The sequence below is a fragment of the Narcine bancroftii genome, chromosome 1 (assembly GCF_036971445.1).
Source record: "Narcine bancroftii isolate sNarBan1 chromosome 1, sNarBan1.hap1, whole genome shotgun sequence".
NCBI classification, from domain to species: domain Eukaryota; kingdom Metazoa; phylum Chordata; class Chondrichthyes; order Torpediniformes; family Narcinidae; genus Narcine; species Narcine bancroftii.
Genome location: NC_091469.1, coordinates 420,408,594 through 420,427,760, shown reverse-complemented (window position 1 = coordinate 420,427,760; position 19,167 = coordinate 420,408,594). Strand labels below are relative to the sequence as shown.

The 19,167-nt window shown below is 41.6% G+C and overlaps 1 protein-coding gene across 2 annotated transcripts in view; it reads left to right on the top strand.

Moving 5' to 3' along the window:
• The window catches only part of LOC138751598 (cyclic AMP-responsive element-binding protein 5-like), a 422,160-nt gene that overhangs the window by 49,682 nt on the left and 353,311 nt on the right, over positions 1-19,167 (top strand). Inside the window, exon 3 of one of the 2 annotated variants that reach the window (XM_069914110.1) lies at positions 16,141-16,298. The exons of the other annotated variant lie outside the window; for it this stretch is intronic. The gene's annotated coding sequence lies outside the window, so the exon portion shown is untranslated. The remainder of the gene's footprint in view (positions 1-16,140; positions 16,299-19,167) is intronic. 2 annotated transcript variants of the gene reach the window in all.

Genomic DNA, 19,167 nt, shown 5'->3' with positions numbered 1-19,167 from the left:
CAAAAGTTAAATAAATACGTTAGAAAATTTTGGAAGGGTAGCCTGGAAATATGAATTGGGAGGGTTATGACTCCCTAACTTTAAAAATTATTATCAAGTGGCACAGATGAGATTTCTTACTTTATTTTTTTTTGAGGAAGGAGATAAAACGGCATGGGTGAAAATAGAATTGAATAAAATGGGGGAGAAAATGGCAAAGAATTTTGTATAAAAATAGGATGTGAAATTAATAACTGGTGAGAGAGAAACCCCTTTGTTAAAACATTTAATAAATATTTGGTATTAAATGAATAGAGATATTGGAACAAGGTGGGGAGGGGGGGGGAGGGGGGGGGAGGGGGAGGCTCATCTCCTAAAACTCCACTGAAATCTGGTCCAATAAAGGGATCAGGTATATTGAAGATTGCTATGAGCAGGGACAAATGATATCATTTGAACAATTTAAAAAATAATATGGAATTCCTAATAACACAATTTTCTGCTATTTTCAAATAAGAGCATATCTAAGGGATAAATCATGTTTTTACCAATTTGTAGTGATTTAGTGACACTGATTCGAAAGGGAAATACAAATAAATTTACTTCAGCAATGTATCTTTTACTTCAAATGGGAAACCCCAAACATGGGCCTTACAAGTCCAGGCAGAGATAGGAATCAGACTTAAATATAAGAATAGACGAGGAAACATGGTCTGAACTATGTCAGGATAGTATGACTAATACGATCAATATAAGATCTAGATTAGTACAATATAATTTTTTGCTTCAATTATATCTCATACCATACAAAGTAAACAAATTAAATTCAAACCTTTCAGATAAATGTTTTAGATGTGGTGAGGAGGTATGAACTTCTTTACATTCAATTTGGTCATGTTCTAAAGAAAGACCTTTTTGAGTAGAGTAGATTACAGGATCTCAATTTCCACAAAACTCAGAATCATTTTTTACTAGGGAACATTATAGGAATAAGACCCATATTGAAACTGTCCAAGTATCAAATAGAATTTTTTAAAAGTGCACTGGCAATGGCCAGAAAATGTATAGCTATTGCATAGAAGTCTGATTCACATCCAGGTATGACACAATGCAACACAGAGATACAAAATTGTATTCCTCTGGAGAAGATTATCCATGATTTAAGAAATAAGTATGACATTTTTACAAATTTGGCAACCATATTTACAAAATTTAGGTGTGAATATTTAATGGGTTCTTCCTAACCCTCGAGACCAGTGTTGATCTTTGACAAAGAAAATTAAATAGAATATGAATGTGTGTCACTTTTCAGCAATCCAATCCATTTTTGCTTTTTCTCTCTTTGCTATCATCTCATCTTCTTCCTTTTCTATTCATTTCTTTTTTCTTTGGTGTCTTTTTGGGGAGTGGGGGTTGGGGCACAAAGACAGCTACTTCCTTGTTGCCATCACATTCCTGAATTATCAATGAACCAAAGGCAGTGCCTTACTTTGACTGATCGTGTACTATTTTTGTAAGGTGGTTTATATGAATACACAAGATTCTGATTCTAATTAATGGTTTGCATCTTGCAGTGTAACCTCTGCATTTTTGTTCATGAAGCTTTTTGATGACAGTAGTCATTGACATATCCACACCTGTCTCCTGAAGAGTATTTCTGATCTGTTGGATATACATTGAGGGATTTTTCTTCATTAGGATATGGATTTTTCTGTTATTAGCAGTAGAGGTCTTTCTTGGAATACTAGTTCCTTGGCAATTACTGAGCTCACCAGTATGCTCTTTTCTTTAAATAATGTTCCAAACTGTTGATTTTGATAGTCCTAAAGTTTGGACAATGTCTCTTCCTGTTTTATTCTTGTTTTACAGCCACATAATGGCTTCTTTAACTTGGTACAATTCTCGTCCTCGTGTCGAAAAATGGCAACTACAGATTCCAAAGATCATCAAAAGCATAGAAGCAAGCCTAGCTCTTTTATACATGCATCAATGAAGCTATTAAACCTATCTTCTTTCTTTCTTCTTTGGTGGACGAAGATTTATGGAGGGGTAACGTCCACGTCAGCTGCAGGCTCGTTTGTGGCTGACAAGTCCGATGCGGGACAGGCAGCGGTTGCAAGGGAAAAATTGGTTGGTTGGGGTTGGGTGTTGGGTTTTTCCTCCTTTGTCTTTTGTCAGTGAGGTGGGCTCTGTGGTCTTCTTCAAAGGAGGTTGCTGCTCGCTGAACTGTGAGGCGCCATGATGCTCGGTTTGAGGCGATATCAGCCCACTGGCGGTGGTCAATGTGGCAGGCACCAAGAGATTTCTTTAGGCAGTCCTTGTACCTCTTCTTTGCTGCACCTCTGTCACGGTGGCCAGTGGAGAGCTCACCATATAACACAATTTTGGGAAGGCGATAGTCCTCCATTCTGGAGACGTGACCTACCCAGCGCAGTTGGATCTTCAGCAGCGTGGATTCGATGCTGTCGGCCTCTGTCATCTCGAGTACTTCGATGTTAGGGATGAGGTCGCTCCATTGAATGTTGAGGATGGAGCGGAGACAACGCTGGTGGAAGTGTTCTAGGAGCCGTAGGTGATGCCGGTAGAGGACCCATGATTCGGAGCCGAACAGGAGTGTGGGTATGACAACGGCTCTGTAGACGCTAATCTTTGTGAGGTTTTTCAGTTGGTTGTTTTTCCAGACTCTTTTGTGTAGTCTTCCAAAGGCGCTATTTGCCTTGGTGAGTGTTGTCTATCTCGTTGTCGATCCTTGCATCTGATAAAATGGTGCAGCCGAGATAGGTAAACTGGTTTTCCGTTTTGAGTTTTGTGTGCCCGATGGAGATATGGGGGGGCTGGTAGTCATGGTGGGGAGCTGGCTGATGGAGGACCTCAGTTTTCTTCAGGCTGACTTCCAGGCCAATCACCTATCTGAGTACTCACAAACACCTGTGAAGCCAAATGTTGCAAACATTATGATGCCCTGAAATTAGGGGATTATGTTTTAAAAAGTGCTGTAATTTCTACATGGTCAAAATTCTGTGAGTAAGAGTGTTTTGTGTGGGTGCAAAGTGTGCCCAGTCAGTTTCCAAGTGGCATCAGACGAACAGTGCCCTCCATAAAGTTTGGAATAAAGAAACTTTTTCTTTCCTTTATTTGTCCATGCTCCGCAGTTTTAAATTTATAACCAAGCAATCTTCTGGGTCGGTCTTCTGGGTTTCTGTAAAAAGCACAAGTGGCAAAATGTGGTTATTAAAGCAGGTCCCAGCTCAGACTCAGCAGCCTGCACTGCCACCAGCTGAAGTCGACCGTCTCTAGGGAAGCACAAATTGTGTACAGGATTCATGTAGGTGTGATGTAGAGCAGGCTTCTTGAAAGGCCTCGGGTATTGATGCTCTGGGGATTTAGAAGCAAGGGTCAAGGTGATGTGATCCAGATACAGGGCCTTGAGCAGATTCACCACTGAACAACATGCTGTGTAGCTACAGAGGTTAGGGAGCGCCAGAGGCAGCAATGTTGGAGCAGGCAGTGAGAACATGGCCTCATGATGTCACTGAAAGGCTCTCTTTTGTTCCCCTTTCTTTTTTTAATAATGGCCACAGAATAACTGGAAACTCTTTATTTGCCTTTGCAGGGCCAGCAAAGGAAAGCTTTTTGTGTAATTTTCTGATTCTGAATCAGAGTTTAATATTAAATCATGTCCAGAAGGTGAAATGAAGGAAAAGAAAGGTGAAATTAAGGGAGAAAACAATAAAAGTAACAATAAAAATATTTTTCTGCAATAATTGAGTTCTGAAAGATTGAGAGCATGTGTTTATGTAAATGTTCAGACTCGGAATGTTGAATTAATTACATTTATCATGATATAACAAATTCACTTACATTTGAACTCTGCAGTCATATGTGGCCCTTGATTGATAACTAGCTGGTAAATACTGCAATTCCACCCCCTTCATGTTATAATGCCAACTCTCTTGGTAAAGTATTAATTAAGTAATAATGATAAAGAGCAGGGAAAATCAGAGAATAAATTCTGGATTCCTTCATTTAGTTATACAGAATCAGATTTCAGAAATAATTTGATGGACCAATAGCCTAATTATCTTCATTTTTTGGCTTTTTACTTTATAATTATTAGGCTGGCTGAGAAGTTCTATTATTTTTTGTTAAAAATTCCAGGCCAATGAGCACTTAATTTCCTAACCACTCACTTTATCAGCAATTTACCAGCAAGAGAAGAATCCTGCCATCACTCTGATATGGGTTAATTTTGGTCTCATCTGTCCACAAGACCTTTTTCCAGAGATCTACAGGCTCTGGTTATGAAATCCTCTGTGGACAGTAGTCATTGAGACTCAATCCAAGCTTTCTGATTTTCTTCAAATCTCAAATACAAATATTTTTTTGGAATATTTATTTTTTGATTTTTTTCATAAATATACATAATAACATTGTAAAAATACAATGTATTTTTAACTTTTTTTCTTACAAACACAACAAACAAAAAAACAAAACAGTCCCTCCCACCATCTATCCCCCCACCCCCATCAGAGCTTACATATATTTAAAATATATAGAGTACAACTGGGGAAACTCTGTTTTTGTATGTATAATAGTTACTTTTATAACCTTTTTATTTTCTTTTTATTACTGTATCTGAGCCCCTATGTGGTCCAGGTATGGCTGTCACATCTTTACCAAAGTGTAATGTTTATTCTTTATATGTGATTTTTTTTTCCCCATAGGTATACAGCTGTTCATTTCCGCAGTCCATCTTGCAGGGAGTTGAACTTCCAAGTGATTGCAATACATTTTTTACTACCGCTAGTGTTATTTTTATAAATGAGATTTAATATTTGGTCAATTTGTTGCTTATTTCCATGAAATTACCTGCTAGATATAGCTCTGGGTTGCCCGTAAAGGTCACGCCTGTTATCCTGGTTAATTCTACTGTGATTTCTTTTCAAAATGGCCTCACCTTCACGCATGACCATGTGGCAAGTAGAAAAGTTCCTGTCTCAATCCCTCATCTGAAAGACATCTCTGAAATTTTGGCTTTTGATCTTTGTAACTTTTGTGGGTAAGATATAATTAGTGTAAAAATTTTTATACTGAACCAATCTATATCTTGCATTTATAATTGCCATCATACTGTCCTTGCACCAATCTGACCAGCTTCTTTCTGAAATCACCACACCCAAGTCTGATTCCTATCTTTTGTCTGACCTCTGCAACCTTGATTTTTCACTTTTGCTATAGAGAGCATAGTACATTTTTGTTATAAATTTGAATGTATTCCCCATCCAGACTGTTTGTTCAGTTTCACTAATTTCAGGTGGGGTCAATGTTTGTCCCCATTTTTCTCTTAAGAATGATCGAAGCTAGAGAAAACAGAAGAAGGTCCCATTGGCCACTCGTATTTGTGTTTTAATTGTTCAAAAGACATGAGTTCCTTTCGTATACAATCCTTAATGTATTTTATACCTTTGTCATACCATTAATTTAATATTCTATTGCCCATGTTCATAGGCAAAAACACATTTTTACACAATGGTGCTTTTTTTGATATCCCTACTTTTTTTTCCTATACATTCATTAATTTTTTGCCATGTCCTATTCATATGTATTAAAATAGGATTATCAGTCGTTTTCTTTAGTGAATTGACACTCCATTTATACATAGAGTCCTTTGCATCCCCTTCCTCCATTAAGTAGAGACAGGGGTCTTCAGTGAAGAAGGTTGCGAGAAATCTAGCCTGTGCAGCTAGGTAATCTTTGAAATCTGAGAGTCTAAATCCTCCCAGCCCGTAGTCCCATGTCAGCTTTTCCAATGAAATTTTTGGTACCTTATTATTTCCATAAGAACTATTCATTAGTAGCTTAAAAAGTTTTTAGGTAATGGAATAGGCAGCAATTGGAAAAAGGTATTGCAGACTTGGCATCATTTTCATTTTAACACAGTTTTCCCTACCAACCAAAGTAATCAGTACATCTCTCCATTTCTGTAGGTCTCTTTCTATCTTCCCAAGAAGAGGAACATAATTTATTTTGTACAGATTTGCAAGTTATTGTTAGTTATTGCCAAGATATTTTATTTCATCCTTCTTCCATTTACATTTACTTCCTTTTTGGTATCGTTCATATTCAAAATTTGTTAATAGCATAATCTCACTTTTCTCTATATTTATTTTGTAGCCTGATATTTTTCCATATTTTTAGAGTGTTCCTTATAATTTTTTGAAAGACTTAGCCGGGTCTGATAGGTTAGATATTACATCATCGTCGAATAGACTGATTTTATGTTCTTCTTGCCTGACTTTGAAGCCCTTTATATTAGGATCCCTTCTTATTATCTCAGCCAGCGGTAAATACTAATATTCTTGATTCATGTTTTAACTTACAGTTCATTCATGGTGGATTAATATAATGTATTTATAATAACCTACTTGATTTAAGATCAACCTCAATGGCTGGGAATAAGAATGATTAGGAACATGATTTGAATATAACATTTTCAGATGAAGATTGGTACTCTTGGCTTGATTAATGATTCCTAATTTTGTGCAAGGCATTGTTTATAACAATTTAAGGTGGTACATAGAAAACATATGTCCACACAAAATTCATCTCGTTTTTATTCAGATATTGAGCTACTATGTGAGAAGTTTAAAATTTTTGAAGCTTCACTGATCCATATATTTTGGGAGTGCCCCAATTTAGTAAAATTTTTGGAAAATATTTTCCAAACTTTATCAATGATTTTTAAGATCAACAATTTTTAGAACCATGCCCTTCAATTGCTTTGTTTGTTTTTTTTTCTTGTGAACCAGATATTTCTCTGTTTGCATCCCAGGAGAAAGTTTTAGCTTTTAGCACATTGATCGTTGATATCCAGATGAGTAATTATAATGAACTGGAAAGATGACTCTTCAACTACTCATACACAGTGGTTACATGATGTAATGTTCTATTTAAGCTTGGAGAAAATTAAATACAACATTACAGATAGAAAATTTCAATTTGAAAAGATGTGGAGCCCATTCATTGGATACTATCATGATTGGAAGATCAAAGAAGTTTGGATGCTCTGGAGATTCTCTGTCTACTGCAGTGGTTCTCCACCTTTTTCTTTCCACTCACATATCAGTTTAAGTAATCCCTGTGCCATCAGTGCTCTGTGATTAGTAAGGGATTGCTTAAGGTGGTATGTGAGTGGGAAGGGAAGGTTGAGAGTCACTGCTCTAGATCCAATTGTTACTGAAATATTTTGCTTGAGAAAAATTGGCATTGGCCCATTTCCTTTGGAGTTATGAAACCGTGCACATAACGAGCCAATCAGGGATGATTAAAACAGTGGTTTTCAAACTTTTTCTTTTCACCCACATACCACCTTAAGCAATCCCTTACTAATCATAGAGCACTTATGGCATAGGGGATACTTTGCGGTATGTGAGTGGAAAGAAAAAGGTTGAGAACCACTGGTATAAATAGTGCTACATGGTCAAGTCAACCTTGAATAAAATCTGGAATGTGCACTTTAATCACAAGTGAATTGTTTGATTGCAAATTTGAAACTGTGGAGGACAAGGGCAAATAAAGGGGGGGGGGGTGGGGAAGGGTCTTGGTCCCAAATATTATGGAGGGCACTATATATGGTAGCAAGTCAGCTTGGTTCTGACAATGATTTAACTTTTCAATGGATTCAACAATAGGCCATAGATATGTAAATGCAGATACTGTATAAGAAATACATTCTGAGGCATCCACAACCTTTGTGACACTTCAGCAGGTTTTCTCCACTGGTTTGTACAAACGGAAATTCCAAGGTTCACCACCTGCCAACCAAAGGCTTGGCACAGCACATGAACCTGAAAGATCCCTGGGGCCATTGTTGCATCTTCAAATTGTGGCATCAGACAAATGTGGGACAAATTGTGTTCACTGGTTCCGGCTTTGAGTGGGTGGCATCGCTCCTTTACCAACTAAGGTATTTGGAAAAATAGAAAGATAATGCCACAAGATTTATGAGTTTGCACTTGTAATCTGAAGCTTCAGCTGTCAGTAATCATATTGGGAAGGTGGGGGAGACTGTTCTGCATATATCGTAGGAATGATGAATTTCTAACTCTTTCAGATTTTATACAACTTTCATAAATACCTTGGGTAATAATATATGAGTTGAAATGTCTCTGTTGATTGCTATCATATTGCAACTCACTGCCAACCACTTCAAAAATAAGTAGCTCTGGTTAAGTACTAACTGGATTATTATGACACAGAAGGAGGTTATTTAGCTTATGAAATGATTGGCGGATCCTGTCGAGCAATCCCATTAGTCCCATTCTTTCCACGTCGCGTTGCAGATGACTGCTCAATTCCCTTTAAAAATTCTGATTCTTTTTCCAAAGATTGGTTCTTGATTAAAATTACTCTCAGAGTAAACCACAAAGCTTTCTTTCTTCCCCTTTAATTTGTATCTTAAAATTTATAATGATTCTAAATCTGATTTTGTTTCCAAAAAATGCAAGGATCTCAGAAGCACAGTATGAATTTGACGGTTCATGAAAGTACAAGAATTGTAATTTACTTCATAATTCTTCTTCTCCCTGAGATTGGCGTGATTATATTTTATCAATATTGACATATATATATATAAATATTAATAACATGTCTTGCTCGTTCTGATTATTCAGCTGAAGTATTTTTTATGTATATTAATTTGCTTAAACATTCATGAACATGATTTCCATAATCTCTGCCAACAGACTTCCAAATATTGGATATTTAGTAAATGTAACATGCATCAATAGTTTTGTTGATAATAATATCAACCTCCTGTGTTTTTTTTTGTCTTGGCTGGGAACAATTCCATGTGGACCTGAAAGATCGGAGGCCACAAATATTGAAGGAATGGGAATTAAGGATGCATTTTGTTTGAAATACGTTGCCTTGCACGCTAGCTTTGAAATTTGCCAGCAAATTTGTTTTTCCATAATAGTTGGTTCATTGTTGTCAGTACATTATATCTCTTACTTCCATAATACTATAATTACACATTTGATATGACCACTGGCCGCCTATTTTCTGATTTGTGGAGCGAGTCCAATGTTTCATGGATTATTATACTTTTGTAACTTGTATGTCACAGAAAAATTCTCTTAAATGACCAAGTTGGGTATATCAAAGAATTTGAGCTTTTAAGATTCATTGAAATTTTAGCTTCAAATTTTAAAATTTAGTTTTGAAATCTCATATTTTGAGTTAATATTTGGTGATACTATTCAATGGAAGCAAGTGTACTTAAATCACCTCAGCTTCAAAATGTCAGTTAATTATCTTTACCTCCTGTGGATGCTATGAGACCTAGTGAGTTCCTCCAGCATTTCTGTGTTTTCAATCCAATTACAGACTTCTAGGTTTCACTGCACTTCAATAGAAATGTACATCACAGACGTGGGCATCCTAGGCCAACTCATCCAAGCCAAACACGATGTCTAATGACACTCCCCTCTATCCACTTTAGGGTCTATCTCTCTACTCCTATCCTGTTCAATATCAGTCCATAATGCATTTTAAAATTGTAATTGTATTTCTCTCTATCACTTTGGTAGCTTGTTGCATATAATCACCACTATTGGATAAACGACCTTCCTTCTCTAACTTTCACCCCTCTCACCTAAACCTGTGTCGTATAATTTTAGGTTCCTCTATCCAAGAAAAAAAGACTGTGCCCCTCATAATTTTGTAAGGCTCCTTGCATTCAACATTGCAGTGAAAACAATGTGCTTGAAGCTTCTGGAATAAAAGGCACTATTTGGTAAAATCATGGGTAAAAGAATCCGAATTTATTGTCATGAACTTTGGTGTTTTGCGGCAGCATTATAGTGTAAACATTCTATTATAAACATCTTACGGCATCACTATATTAAAAAACAATTTAAATTATAGTGCATGAAAAGTGAGGCAGTGTCTTTGGTTCATTGTTTATTCAGGAATCTGAAGGCAGCGGGGAAGGAGCTGTCAATATGTCTTTGAGTGCTCGTCCTGTTCCTTTTCCCTGATGGTAGCAGAGTGAAAAGGTTGTGGCCTGAGTGATGAGGGTCTTTGAGGATAGAGGCTGCTTTTTTTAAGACACCGCCTCGTGTAAGTGTCCTCGATGGAGTGAAGTCTGATGCTGTGATGTCACAGGCCGAGTTAACAATCCTCTGGAGAAGTTGTTTCCAATTTGTACTGACTGTGGTTTTCCGATGAGAAAGTCATTTACAGAGTGGGGTACAGAGGCCTAGAGTTTGTAGCTTTGAAGAATTGTGTAGGATCAGAGGAGTTACAAGCAAAACGTGGAAGAGAAATGTCTGTATAAAGGTCAGGAATTGTGAGAGACCATGGTGGCAGAATCTAGCAACTGGGGGAATAAACTGAAGTAAATAAACAGCAGTAGTTCGGAAAGACCATTGGCTAAAATTGGCAGAGAATGAAAGCAACATGTGGAAAAATCATTGAAGTAAAATCTACTTTGGATTTAAGCAAAATGAAAGCAGAGTATTTTAAAAAGTAAGAGTAAAACAATAAGTTTTAAAGGAGCATGGCCTGGACACACCTAATAGATAAGGCAGTAGCGCAGAGCTGAAATTCCTCATTATCCAACGACTCGCACTACAGCCAGAAACCCACTCAGGCAGCTGTGGAACTTAAACTCCATTTAAATGAGGAAACAATGCAACTATTAGAAATCATTAGTAATAATGAATACTGTAGTAAGCCACTGTTATACTGAGATTGGCAACTGCCGGCTGGACACGCGTCCCGAGACCAATCCTACTCATTACCCCTTTGCATGCTCCCCAGAATCCTGCCATGATCAGTTGATGAGGTTGGTTGTTGCTCCAGTCTATAGTCAATAAAAGCCTATAAGTTTCACAACCTTGGTCTTTTGTGGTAATTGATGGTGCATCAATTTTATTGACTATTTTTTCAAAGAAGATGGAGCAATACCTGAAACCAGAGAGACACAATATAGATTCTCAATCTTGTAATACCCTGAACACGTTCATACTCTAGTTACTTACATTGCTTTGAGGACTTCTTGATGTCAACCGCGAATGTTGGTTACATGGACGAGGACAGATGGAAGCTCCTCTTCCCACGAGTTGAACCCCTGCTTTTCCCAATGATCAACGACACCAAATCATATGTGGCGGGCACGAGTACACTGAAGGTCCAGTATCACAGAAGGGTGAACAGGGTCTATGCACGGCATCTCCTGGCCGCCAAGAAGCAATGGCCAGATAAGTCGAGTGCCGAGTATGTACAGGCCGTCTGGGCCCTCGGCAGGGCATGCAACTGCAAAGCCATGATGGCCATTCAGAATGTGGAGGACCTCATCCAGGATGCCTCTGTGGCTGGCATCTGGTCCGGATACATAAGACACCGACTCCTAGAGCAGAAGGTACTCGACCTGCAAGGGTTGGTTGAATTAACAGAGACACTGGAGGTGGCCCTCCAAATTTGGGATGACTACTCGGCCGCCATGGGCACTGCTATCTTGGAATGGGGGAATCGTCCTGCGCTGCAAGCGACTGGTCGCAGGCATCATCGCAATCCTCTAGCGATCTGACCTTGGCCACCATGGCGCGTGATTGCCCCAAATGCTACTTCTGCAGGCAGGGCAAGCACCCAAGGAAATGCTGCCCTGTTAAGGAGTTGTACACTCTAGATATGGGACAAGAGTTCCAAGTCGGCAAGTCTAAACCACCCGCAAAACCTAGCAGAGCCACGTGCGGACAGCCATCACCCTAGGTAGCACGATCAGTGCCATCCCCTCTACGGACCAGCAATGTCATGTGCAAGTCATGGGGGCCGTCATTTTGGACCGCCCGGCCAGTACCATCTTCTCAGGCCTGCAGCTTCATGGAGGAACAGCGAAGGCAGCCATCTTGGGAACTGGGGCCCTCTTCAGACTCGGAGAGTGAGTCCAAACTGGCTTCCATCGCCCTGAACCAAGAGGGACCACACGAACTGACCAGCTTCATGATGGACGTCCAGGTAAATGGGCACGTAATGAATTGTTTATTTGATAGCAGGAATATGGAAAGCTTTATGCACCCTGACACTGCTAAATGCTTATCCCTCAAAGTGCAGCCAGTCAGCCATAAGATATCACTCGCATCCAAATCCCATACGGCAGACATCCATGGGTCCTGTACGGTGACTTTGACCCTTAGAGGCACAGTTTACAAATACTTTAGGCCCCTCGTCATGCCGCAGCTCTGTACCTCCTTGACGCTGGGGCTGGACTTCCAGTGCCAACAAGAGAGTTACACTGAAGTTCGATGGGGCCCAACCCCACCTCACTGTTTGCTACGAGCAGTTCCTAGATGGCTTTCTGCGCATGACCTGTGGGCTCTCGACTCTCAAGGACACCCCTCCACCGCTCTTCGCAAACCTCGCCCCTCATGACAAGCCGGTGGCCACCAGAAGCAGGCGATACTGCACCACAGACAGAGCATTCATCACATCAGAGGTTCAGCATTTTTTGGGCAAGGGCATCATAGAGGCTAGCAATAGTCCCTGAAAGGCCCAGGTGCTCATAGTAAAGAATAGGATGGTCATAGACTATATCCAGACCATCCACTGGTACACGCAGCTCGATATGTACCCCCTCCCCCCACATATCCGATATGATTAACCAGATTGTGCAATATCAGGCATTCTCTATGATCGACCTCAAGTCGGCATATTACCTGCTCCCAATCCTCCTGGAGGACTGCCAATATATTGGATTCGAGGTGGATGGCTTTCTCCTCTTCAGCATCACCAATGGGGTCTCTATTTTCCAGTGGGAGATGGACCATGTGGTGGACCACTATAATCCTCAGGCCACTTTTCTGTCTTTACAATGTGACCATCTGCAGGCACAACCTGCAGGACTACGATGCCAACCTTTGAAAATTGCTCTGGACCACGAAGCTCCTAAAACTTACTTATAACAGGGAGAAATCTGTGATCCAGACAACCAGACCAGCCAATCTAGGCGGTCTGGTCAAAAATGGCATAATTGGCTCCGTCCCTGACCATATGCCCCTCTACTGGAGTTTCCCTCCCCCATCCCCTCAAAGCCCTGAAGGAATGTCTGGATTTCTTCTCATACTAAGCTCAATGGGTCCCCAACCTTTCAGATAAGGCTCACCCATGAGTAAAAGCCACCTCTTTTCTCTGTTGGAAGAGGGCTGCGCTGCCTTCAGTTGTATCAAAGATGACATCGCCAAGGCGGTGATGCATGCGATAGACTAGTAAACGCCTTTCTAGGTAGAGAGTGATGCGTCCAACTTCACCTTGGCTGCCACACTAAATCAAGCGTGCAGACCCATCACTTTCATCTCATGCACCCCCCAGAGCCCTGAAATCTGCCACTCCTCAGTTGAAAAGAAGGCCCAGGGCATCACAGAGGCAATATGACACTGGAGGCACTTGACTTGACTTTGGCTTGGCTTCGCGGATGAAGATTTATGGAGGGGGTAAAAGTCCACGTCAGCTGCAGGCTCATTTGTGGCTGACAAGTCCGATGCGGGACAGGCAGACACGGTTGCAGCGGCTGCAGGGGAAAATTGGTTGGTTGAGGTTGGGTGTTGGGTTTTTCCTCCTTTGCCTTTTGTCAGTGAGGTGGGCTCTGCGGTCTTCTTCAAAGGAGGTTGCTGCCCGCCAAACTGTGAGGCGCCAAGATGCACGGTTTGAGGCGATATCAGCCCACTGGCGGTGGTCAATGTGGCAGGCACCAAGAGATTTCTTTAGGCAGTCCTTGTACCTTTTCTTTGGTGCACCTCTGTCACGGTGGCCAGTGGAGAGCTCGCCATATAACACGATCTTGGGAAGGCGATGGTCCTCCATTCTGGAGACGTGACCCATCCAGCGCAGCTGGATCTTCAGCAGCGTGGACTCGATGCTGTCGACCTCTGCCATCTCGAGTACTTCGACGTTAGGGATGAAAGTGCTCCAATGGATGTTGAGGATGGAGCGGAGACAACGCTGGTGGAAGCGTTCTAGGAGCCGTAGGTGATGCCAGTAGAGGACCCATGATTCGGAGCCGAACAGGAGTGTGGGTATGACAACGGCTCTGTATACGCTTATCTTTGTGAGGTTTTTCAGTTGGTTGTTTTTCCAGACTCTTTTGTGTAGTCTTCCAAAGGCACTATTTGCCTTGGCGAGTCTGTTGTCTATCTCATTGTCGATCTAAATAGAATAATACCTAGTGTCGCCGAGAATATTCTTCCAGAATCACAGTGCGGCTTTCGCGCAAACAGAGGAACTACTGACATGGTCTTTGCCCTCAGACAGCTCCAAGAAAAGTGCAGAGAACAAAACAAAGGACTCTACATCACCTTTGTTGACCTCACCAAAGCCTTCGACACCGTGAGCAGGAAAGGGCTTTGGCAAATACTAGAGCGCATCGGATGTCCCCCAAAGTTCCTCAACATGATTATCCAACTGCACGAAAACCAACAAGGTCGGGTCAGATACAGCAATGAGCTCTCTGAACCCTTCTCCATTAACAATGGCGTGAAGCAAGGCTGTGTTCTCGCACCAACCCTCTTTTCAATCTTCTTCAGCATGATGCTGAACCAAGCCATGAAAGACCCCAACAATGAAGACGCTGTTTACATCCGGTACCGCACGGATGGCAGTCTCTTCAATCTGAGGCGCCTGCAAGCTCACACCAAGACACAAGAGAAACTTGTCCGTGAACTACTCTTTGCAGACGATGCCGCTTTAGTTGCCCATTCAGAGCCAGCTCTTCAGCGCTTGACGTCCTGCTTTGCGGAAACTGCCAAAATGTTTGGCCTGGAAGTCAGCCTGAAGAAAACTGAGGTCCTCCATCAGCCAGCTCCCTACCATGACTACCAGCCCCCCCACATCTCCATCGGGCACACAAAACTCAAAACGGTCAACCAGTTTACCTATCTCGGCTGCACCATTTCATCAGATGCAAGGATCGACAATGAGACTGGAGGCACTACCTCGCTGGAAAATGCTTCACCCTCCTCATGGGCCAGCAGGTGGTTGCCTTCATGTTCAATAATAAGCAGAAGGGAAAAAATCAAGAATGATAAAAATCCTCAGGTGGAGAATCGAACTGTTCACCTATAATTACGATATCCTCTAGCAACCTGGCAAATTTAATGAGCCCTCAGATGCCCTGTGACAGAGTATATAGATATGTTTTTGGAGATAAATTTGGAAGGGTTTGTAACATTAGATCACATACAAACACTTTAAAACAGATCTTATTTAAAATACTGAGAGAGAGACCTTTTCTGAACTTACACACACTTTATATACACATGCACTTAGAATTAGAAGGGGGTTAAGTTAGGTTAGTTAAGTCAATAGGAATAAGTTAAAGTGTGATTCTGTTTTCATGTTTAAAGATAATTAAAAGCAACTTTTGTTTAAGTAACCATTTGTCTTGGTGAATATCTATTGCTGCTGGGTTTTGTGGTCCTCTGGGCTCATAAAAGTCCTATTCCATGGCATTTGTGCCAGTATCCAAATGGACAGATTGCAGACCCTCCATGACAATCTCTGCCACCCCGGACTGAATAGGTTCTTCCATTTCATTAACGCATAGAACCTACCATGCTCCATCGAGGAAGTCGGAACAATGACCAAAAACTGCTAGGTCTGTGCTGAGTGCAAATGCACTTCTACTATCTGGACAAGGCGCACCTGATCAAAGCTACTTGCCCCTTTGCGTGCCTGAACATCGACTTCAAGGGGTGTTTCCCTTCCTCAAATTGGAACGTATACTTATTCACAATCGTCGATGAGTATTCCCTGCCCAGACATGACCACGACTACAGTCATCAGGGCCCTCTGCAATATCTTTATGCTCTTTGGGTACCCGGCTTCATCCACAGCGACCGGGAGACCTCATTCATGAGTGACAAGCTGTGGCAGTACCTGCTGGCCAGGGGAATTACCATGAGCAGAACCACCAGCTACAATCCCAGAGGGAATGGAAAGATAGAAAGAGAGAAGGCCACAGTCTGGAAAACCATCCTCCTGGCCTGAGTTCACAGGGCTTCTGCATTTCCCAGAGATCCTCCCAGGCACACTCCATTTCGTATGGTCTTTCTTATGTACGGCCACTAACAATACACTTCATTAATGTATGTTTTCCTTCCCTAGGAAGTCTATGTCTGGGACTATGTTGCCTGCCTGGCTGACCTCCCTGCGACCAGTCCTGCTTTGGAAGCACGCCAGTAAAGCTAAGACTGACCCACTGGTTGAGAGGGTTCACCTCCTCCACGCAAATCCGCAGTACACCTACGTAGCTTCCCCAAAAGGTGCGAGGACACGTCTCCATCTGGGATTTGGCACCATCAGGTTCCCCTCCCACCATGATCGAACATCAACTGACACTTCACCCCCGGCAACTGTTGTCACCCATGATGCACTAGTGCCACACTCCCACATCCCTTCACCCGTTCGTTACCCCCAGAGAACTGTAACCGATGATGACAAACCAGCCCCACAAGCTGCCCAGGGTGCCATGGCAGCACCCCAACTAATACCATGTCATTCGCTACAGCAGAGGAGACCCCCCGACAAACTTGCAAAATATTTTGGGTATTTTTCTCACCCCTTAAGACTCTTCTTTAAAAGGAAGGTTGAATGTGGTAAACCACTGTTATGCTGAGATTGGCTACTGCTGGCTGGACACGCCTCCTGAGACTGATCCTACTCATTACCCCTTTGCATGCTCCCCAGTCTCCTGCCATGATCAGTCGATGAGGGTGGTTGTTGCTCTAGTCTATAGTCAATAAAAGCCTGTCAGTTTCAAAACCTCAGTCTTTTGTGGTTATCGATGGTGCATCAAATACAAAGCCAATAGATTGTCCAGTTTGCTAATATCATTAAGGGGAGGGAACTTTCAAACTTTGCTTGGTGTGACCTACCAATATAGACAGAAAATTATGTGAATGCTCTGCAGACTAGGCCACATCTTGTGTTGGGGGTGGGGGGTGGGGGGTGGGTGGGGTGGGTGGGGGGGGTGGGAAGAAAGAGAAGCAGAGTTAATATTTCAGGCCCTGCCTTTCATTAATGCTACCCGAAACATTGAATATTTGCAGCATTTTCAGTTTTCATCTCAGATTCTGGCATCTGGAATTTTAAAAAAATGAAACGTGCCAATATAATTGACTCGTAAATTCCTTCTGAAGTGAGCAAGCACGTGAGGAGAATCAGAATGGGCATTAAATGCTCACTTTATTAGTAACACCCCGATCCTGAAAAATGAATAAACTGAGGAAAGCAATTTAGAAAGAAAATGCTACATTGTTTTCCATTGCAGGAGGATTTGTCCACAAAAATAATGATACCTAACTGAGATTTTTAAAAAAGCTCTGGTGAGACATGGTCTCTGACCTAAGAAAGGTTATGCTTGTAATAAGACAAATTTTAACAGATTGGCTTCTGGTAGTGAGATTATTCTGTCAATAGAGATTAACAAACTAGGGCTATGGTCTCGAGTTCAGAGGAAAAGACCTCACTGAAACATGCAACGTTCTTGCAAAGGTAAATGTAAGGATGATACTTCCTCAGGTTCGTTGTGCAGAACCATTGAGATGGGAAGATAGCTTCTCACCTGGAGTTAGTGAATCTTTGGAATTCTCTGCCCAGGAGGTTGTGGAGGCTCATTTGAGTGTAGTTAAGTTTGAAATATTTTGGATACTAAGTAACTCAAGGAATATGAGTTAAGGAAAGTGGCCTTGATATAAAATGTCAACTTTAATCTTCATTATGCAAATACAAGGCGTTGCCTGGCCTGCTTCAGCTTCAAGTACGCTGAAAAGGTAGCAACTGGGGAAGACCACTATGCTTAAAATTGGTATTCAGATGAGATCATTTGTGTTAAAGGGAGAAAGTTGAGGGAGATCACTGGATCGTTGAGATAAAAAGCATACTGCATGATTAATGGGATTAATTTGAATATCTTAGAATGAGGCATTAAATTAGCAACCAGAGAGATGGAAAATCTGTGAAAGACGGGCATCAGGCAACACAGAAAAAAAAATAAAGGCAAATTTTTAAAAAAGAGTATTACCCTAGAGAATTTTTTTAAGTGCTGTCTGGTAAGACATTTATTGCATCCATCTTCTTCTATTTTCAAATGGGGGCCTCCTTTGACCCGCTGATATTCAGACAGGCCCTCTTTTCCGTGCCTCATCCCACACCCAGAGCGTTGCCTTCCAGTTCTAGCCCCAACACATAACTGATTCCTCTTTTTATCTCTGAAGTGCCAGTTAATGAAGTAGACAAAGACAATGTGGTCAAACAATAATCATGGCTTTTATTATCAGAAACTAATGGTACAATAATGAAAGACAATGGGTGCATACACAGTTATATCCAAGGGGAGTGACTTTAATGGTAGAGATAATACGCGGCCAATGTCAGTTAAGCAAGGCTATGCAAGAGGAAGACTGACAGCTCCGCAGAGATTCACCACAGATTCCCCAGCAGAAGAAGGGTTAAAATCAAAGGGACAGCTGCTAGGTAAAATTTTTAGCAAGCAGGCAATTTACTGCAAGCCCAATACATTAATACAATAAATGACATTGAGAATTCACTGACAGCCAAAACAAGGCCAGTATCTAGCAAAGCAATCGGAATATAATGAGATGTTTATGAATACTGGAGCCTCTCGGGTTGTTTACGGATACGGGTGGATTTTCTAATTGGAACAGGTGCTGGCATTACAATTTTGGGAGCTGGCAGTGTTGATACAGTTACTTGGTCGGTAGTGTGAGAAGGTCGGACTTCTGGACTAGCATGAGGCAGTGGGGCCTCAGTATGGCCATCTGAATGCTTACTAGGGGTCACAGGCTGGGGGTGGGTGGGGGGGGGGTGAGTCCAACCTCTCAGGATCATTCCGAGTAGGAGTGTGAGGAAGGGGCGAACCAGGCGGGGCCAGATCTCTTAGGGGTACAGTGTCCATGCTCCCACCTGGGAATTTAACATGGGCATAATTGGTGTTAGTGCGCAGTAGCTGAAATAGTTGGACTAGAGGGTGTGTTTTGCGCATCCAAGCGTGGCTCTTCAGCAGTACGGTTCCAGGCTCAGATAAACAGGCTGGCCAGTCCATCACAGTTCCTGATTTCCTAGGAAAAGCAAACATATGTTCATGAGGTGTTTGATTTGTTGCAGTACACA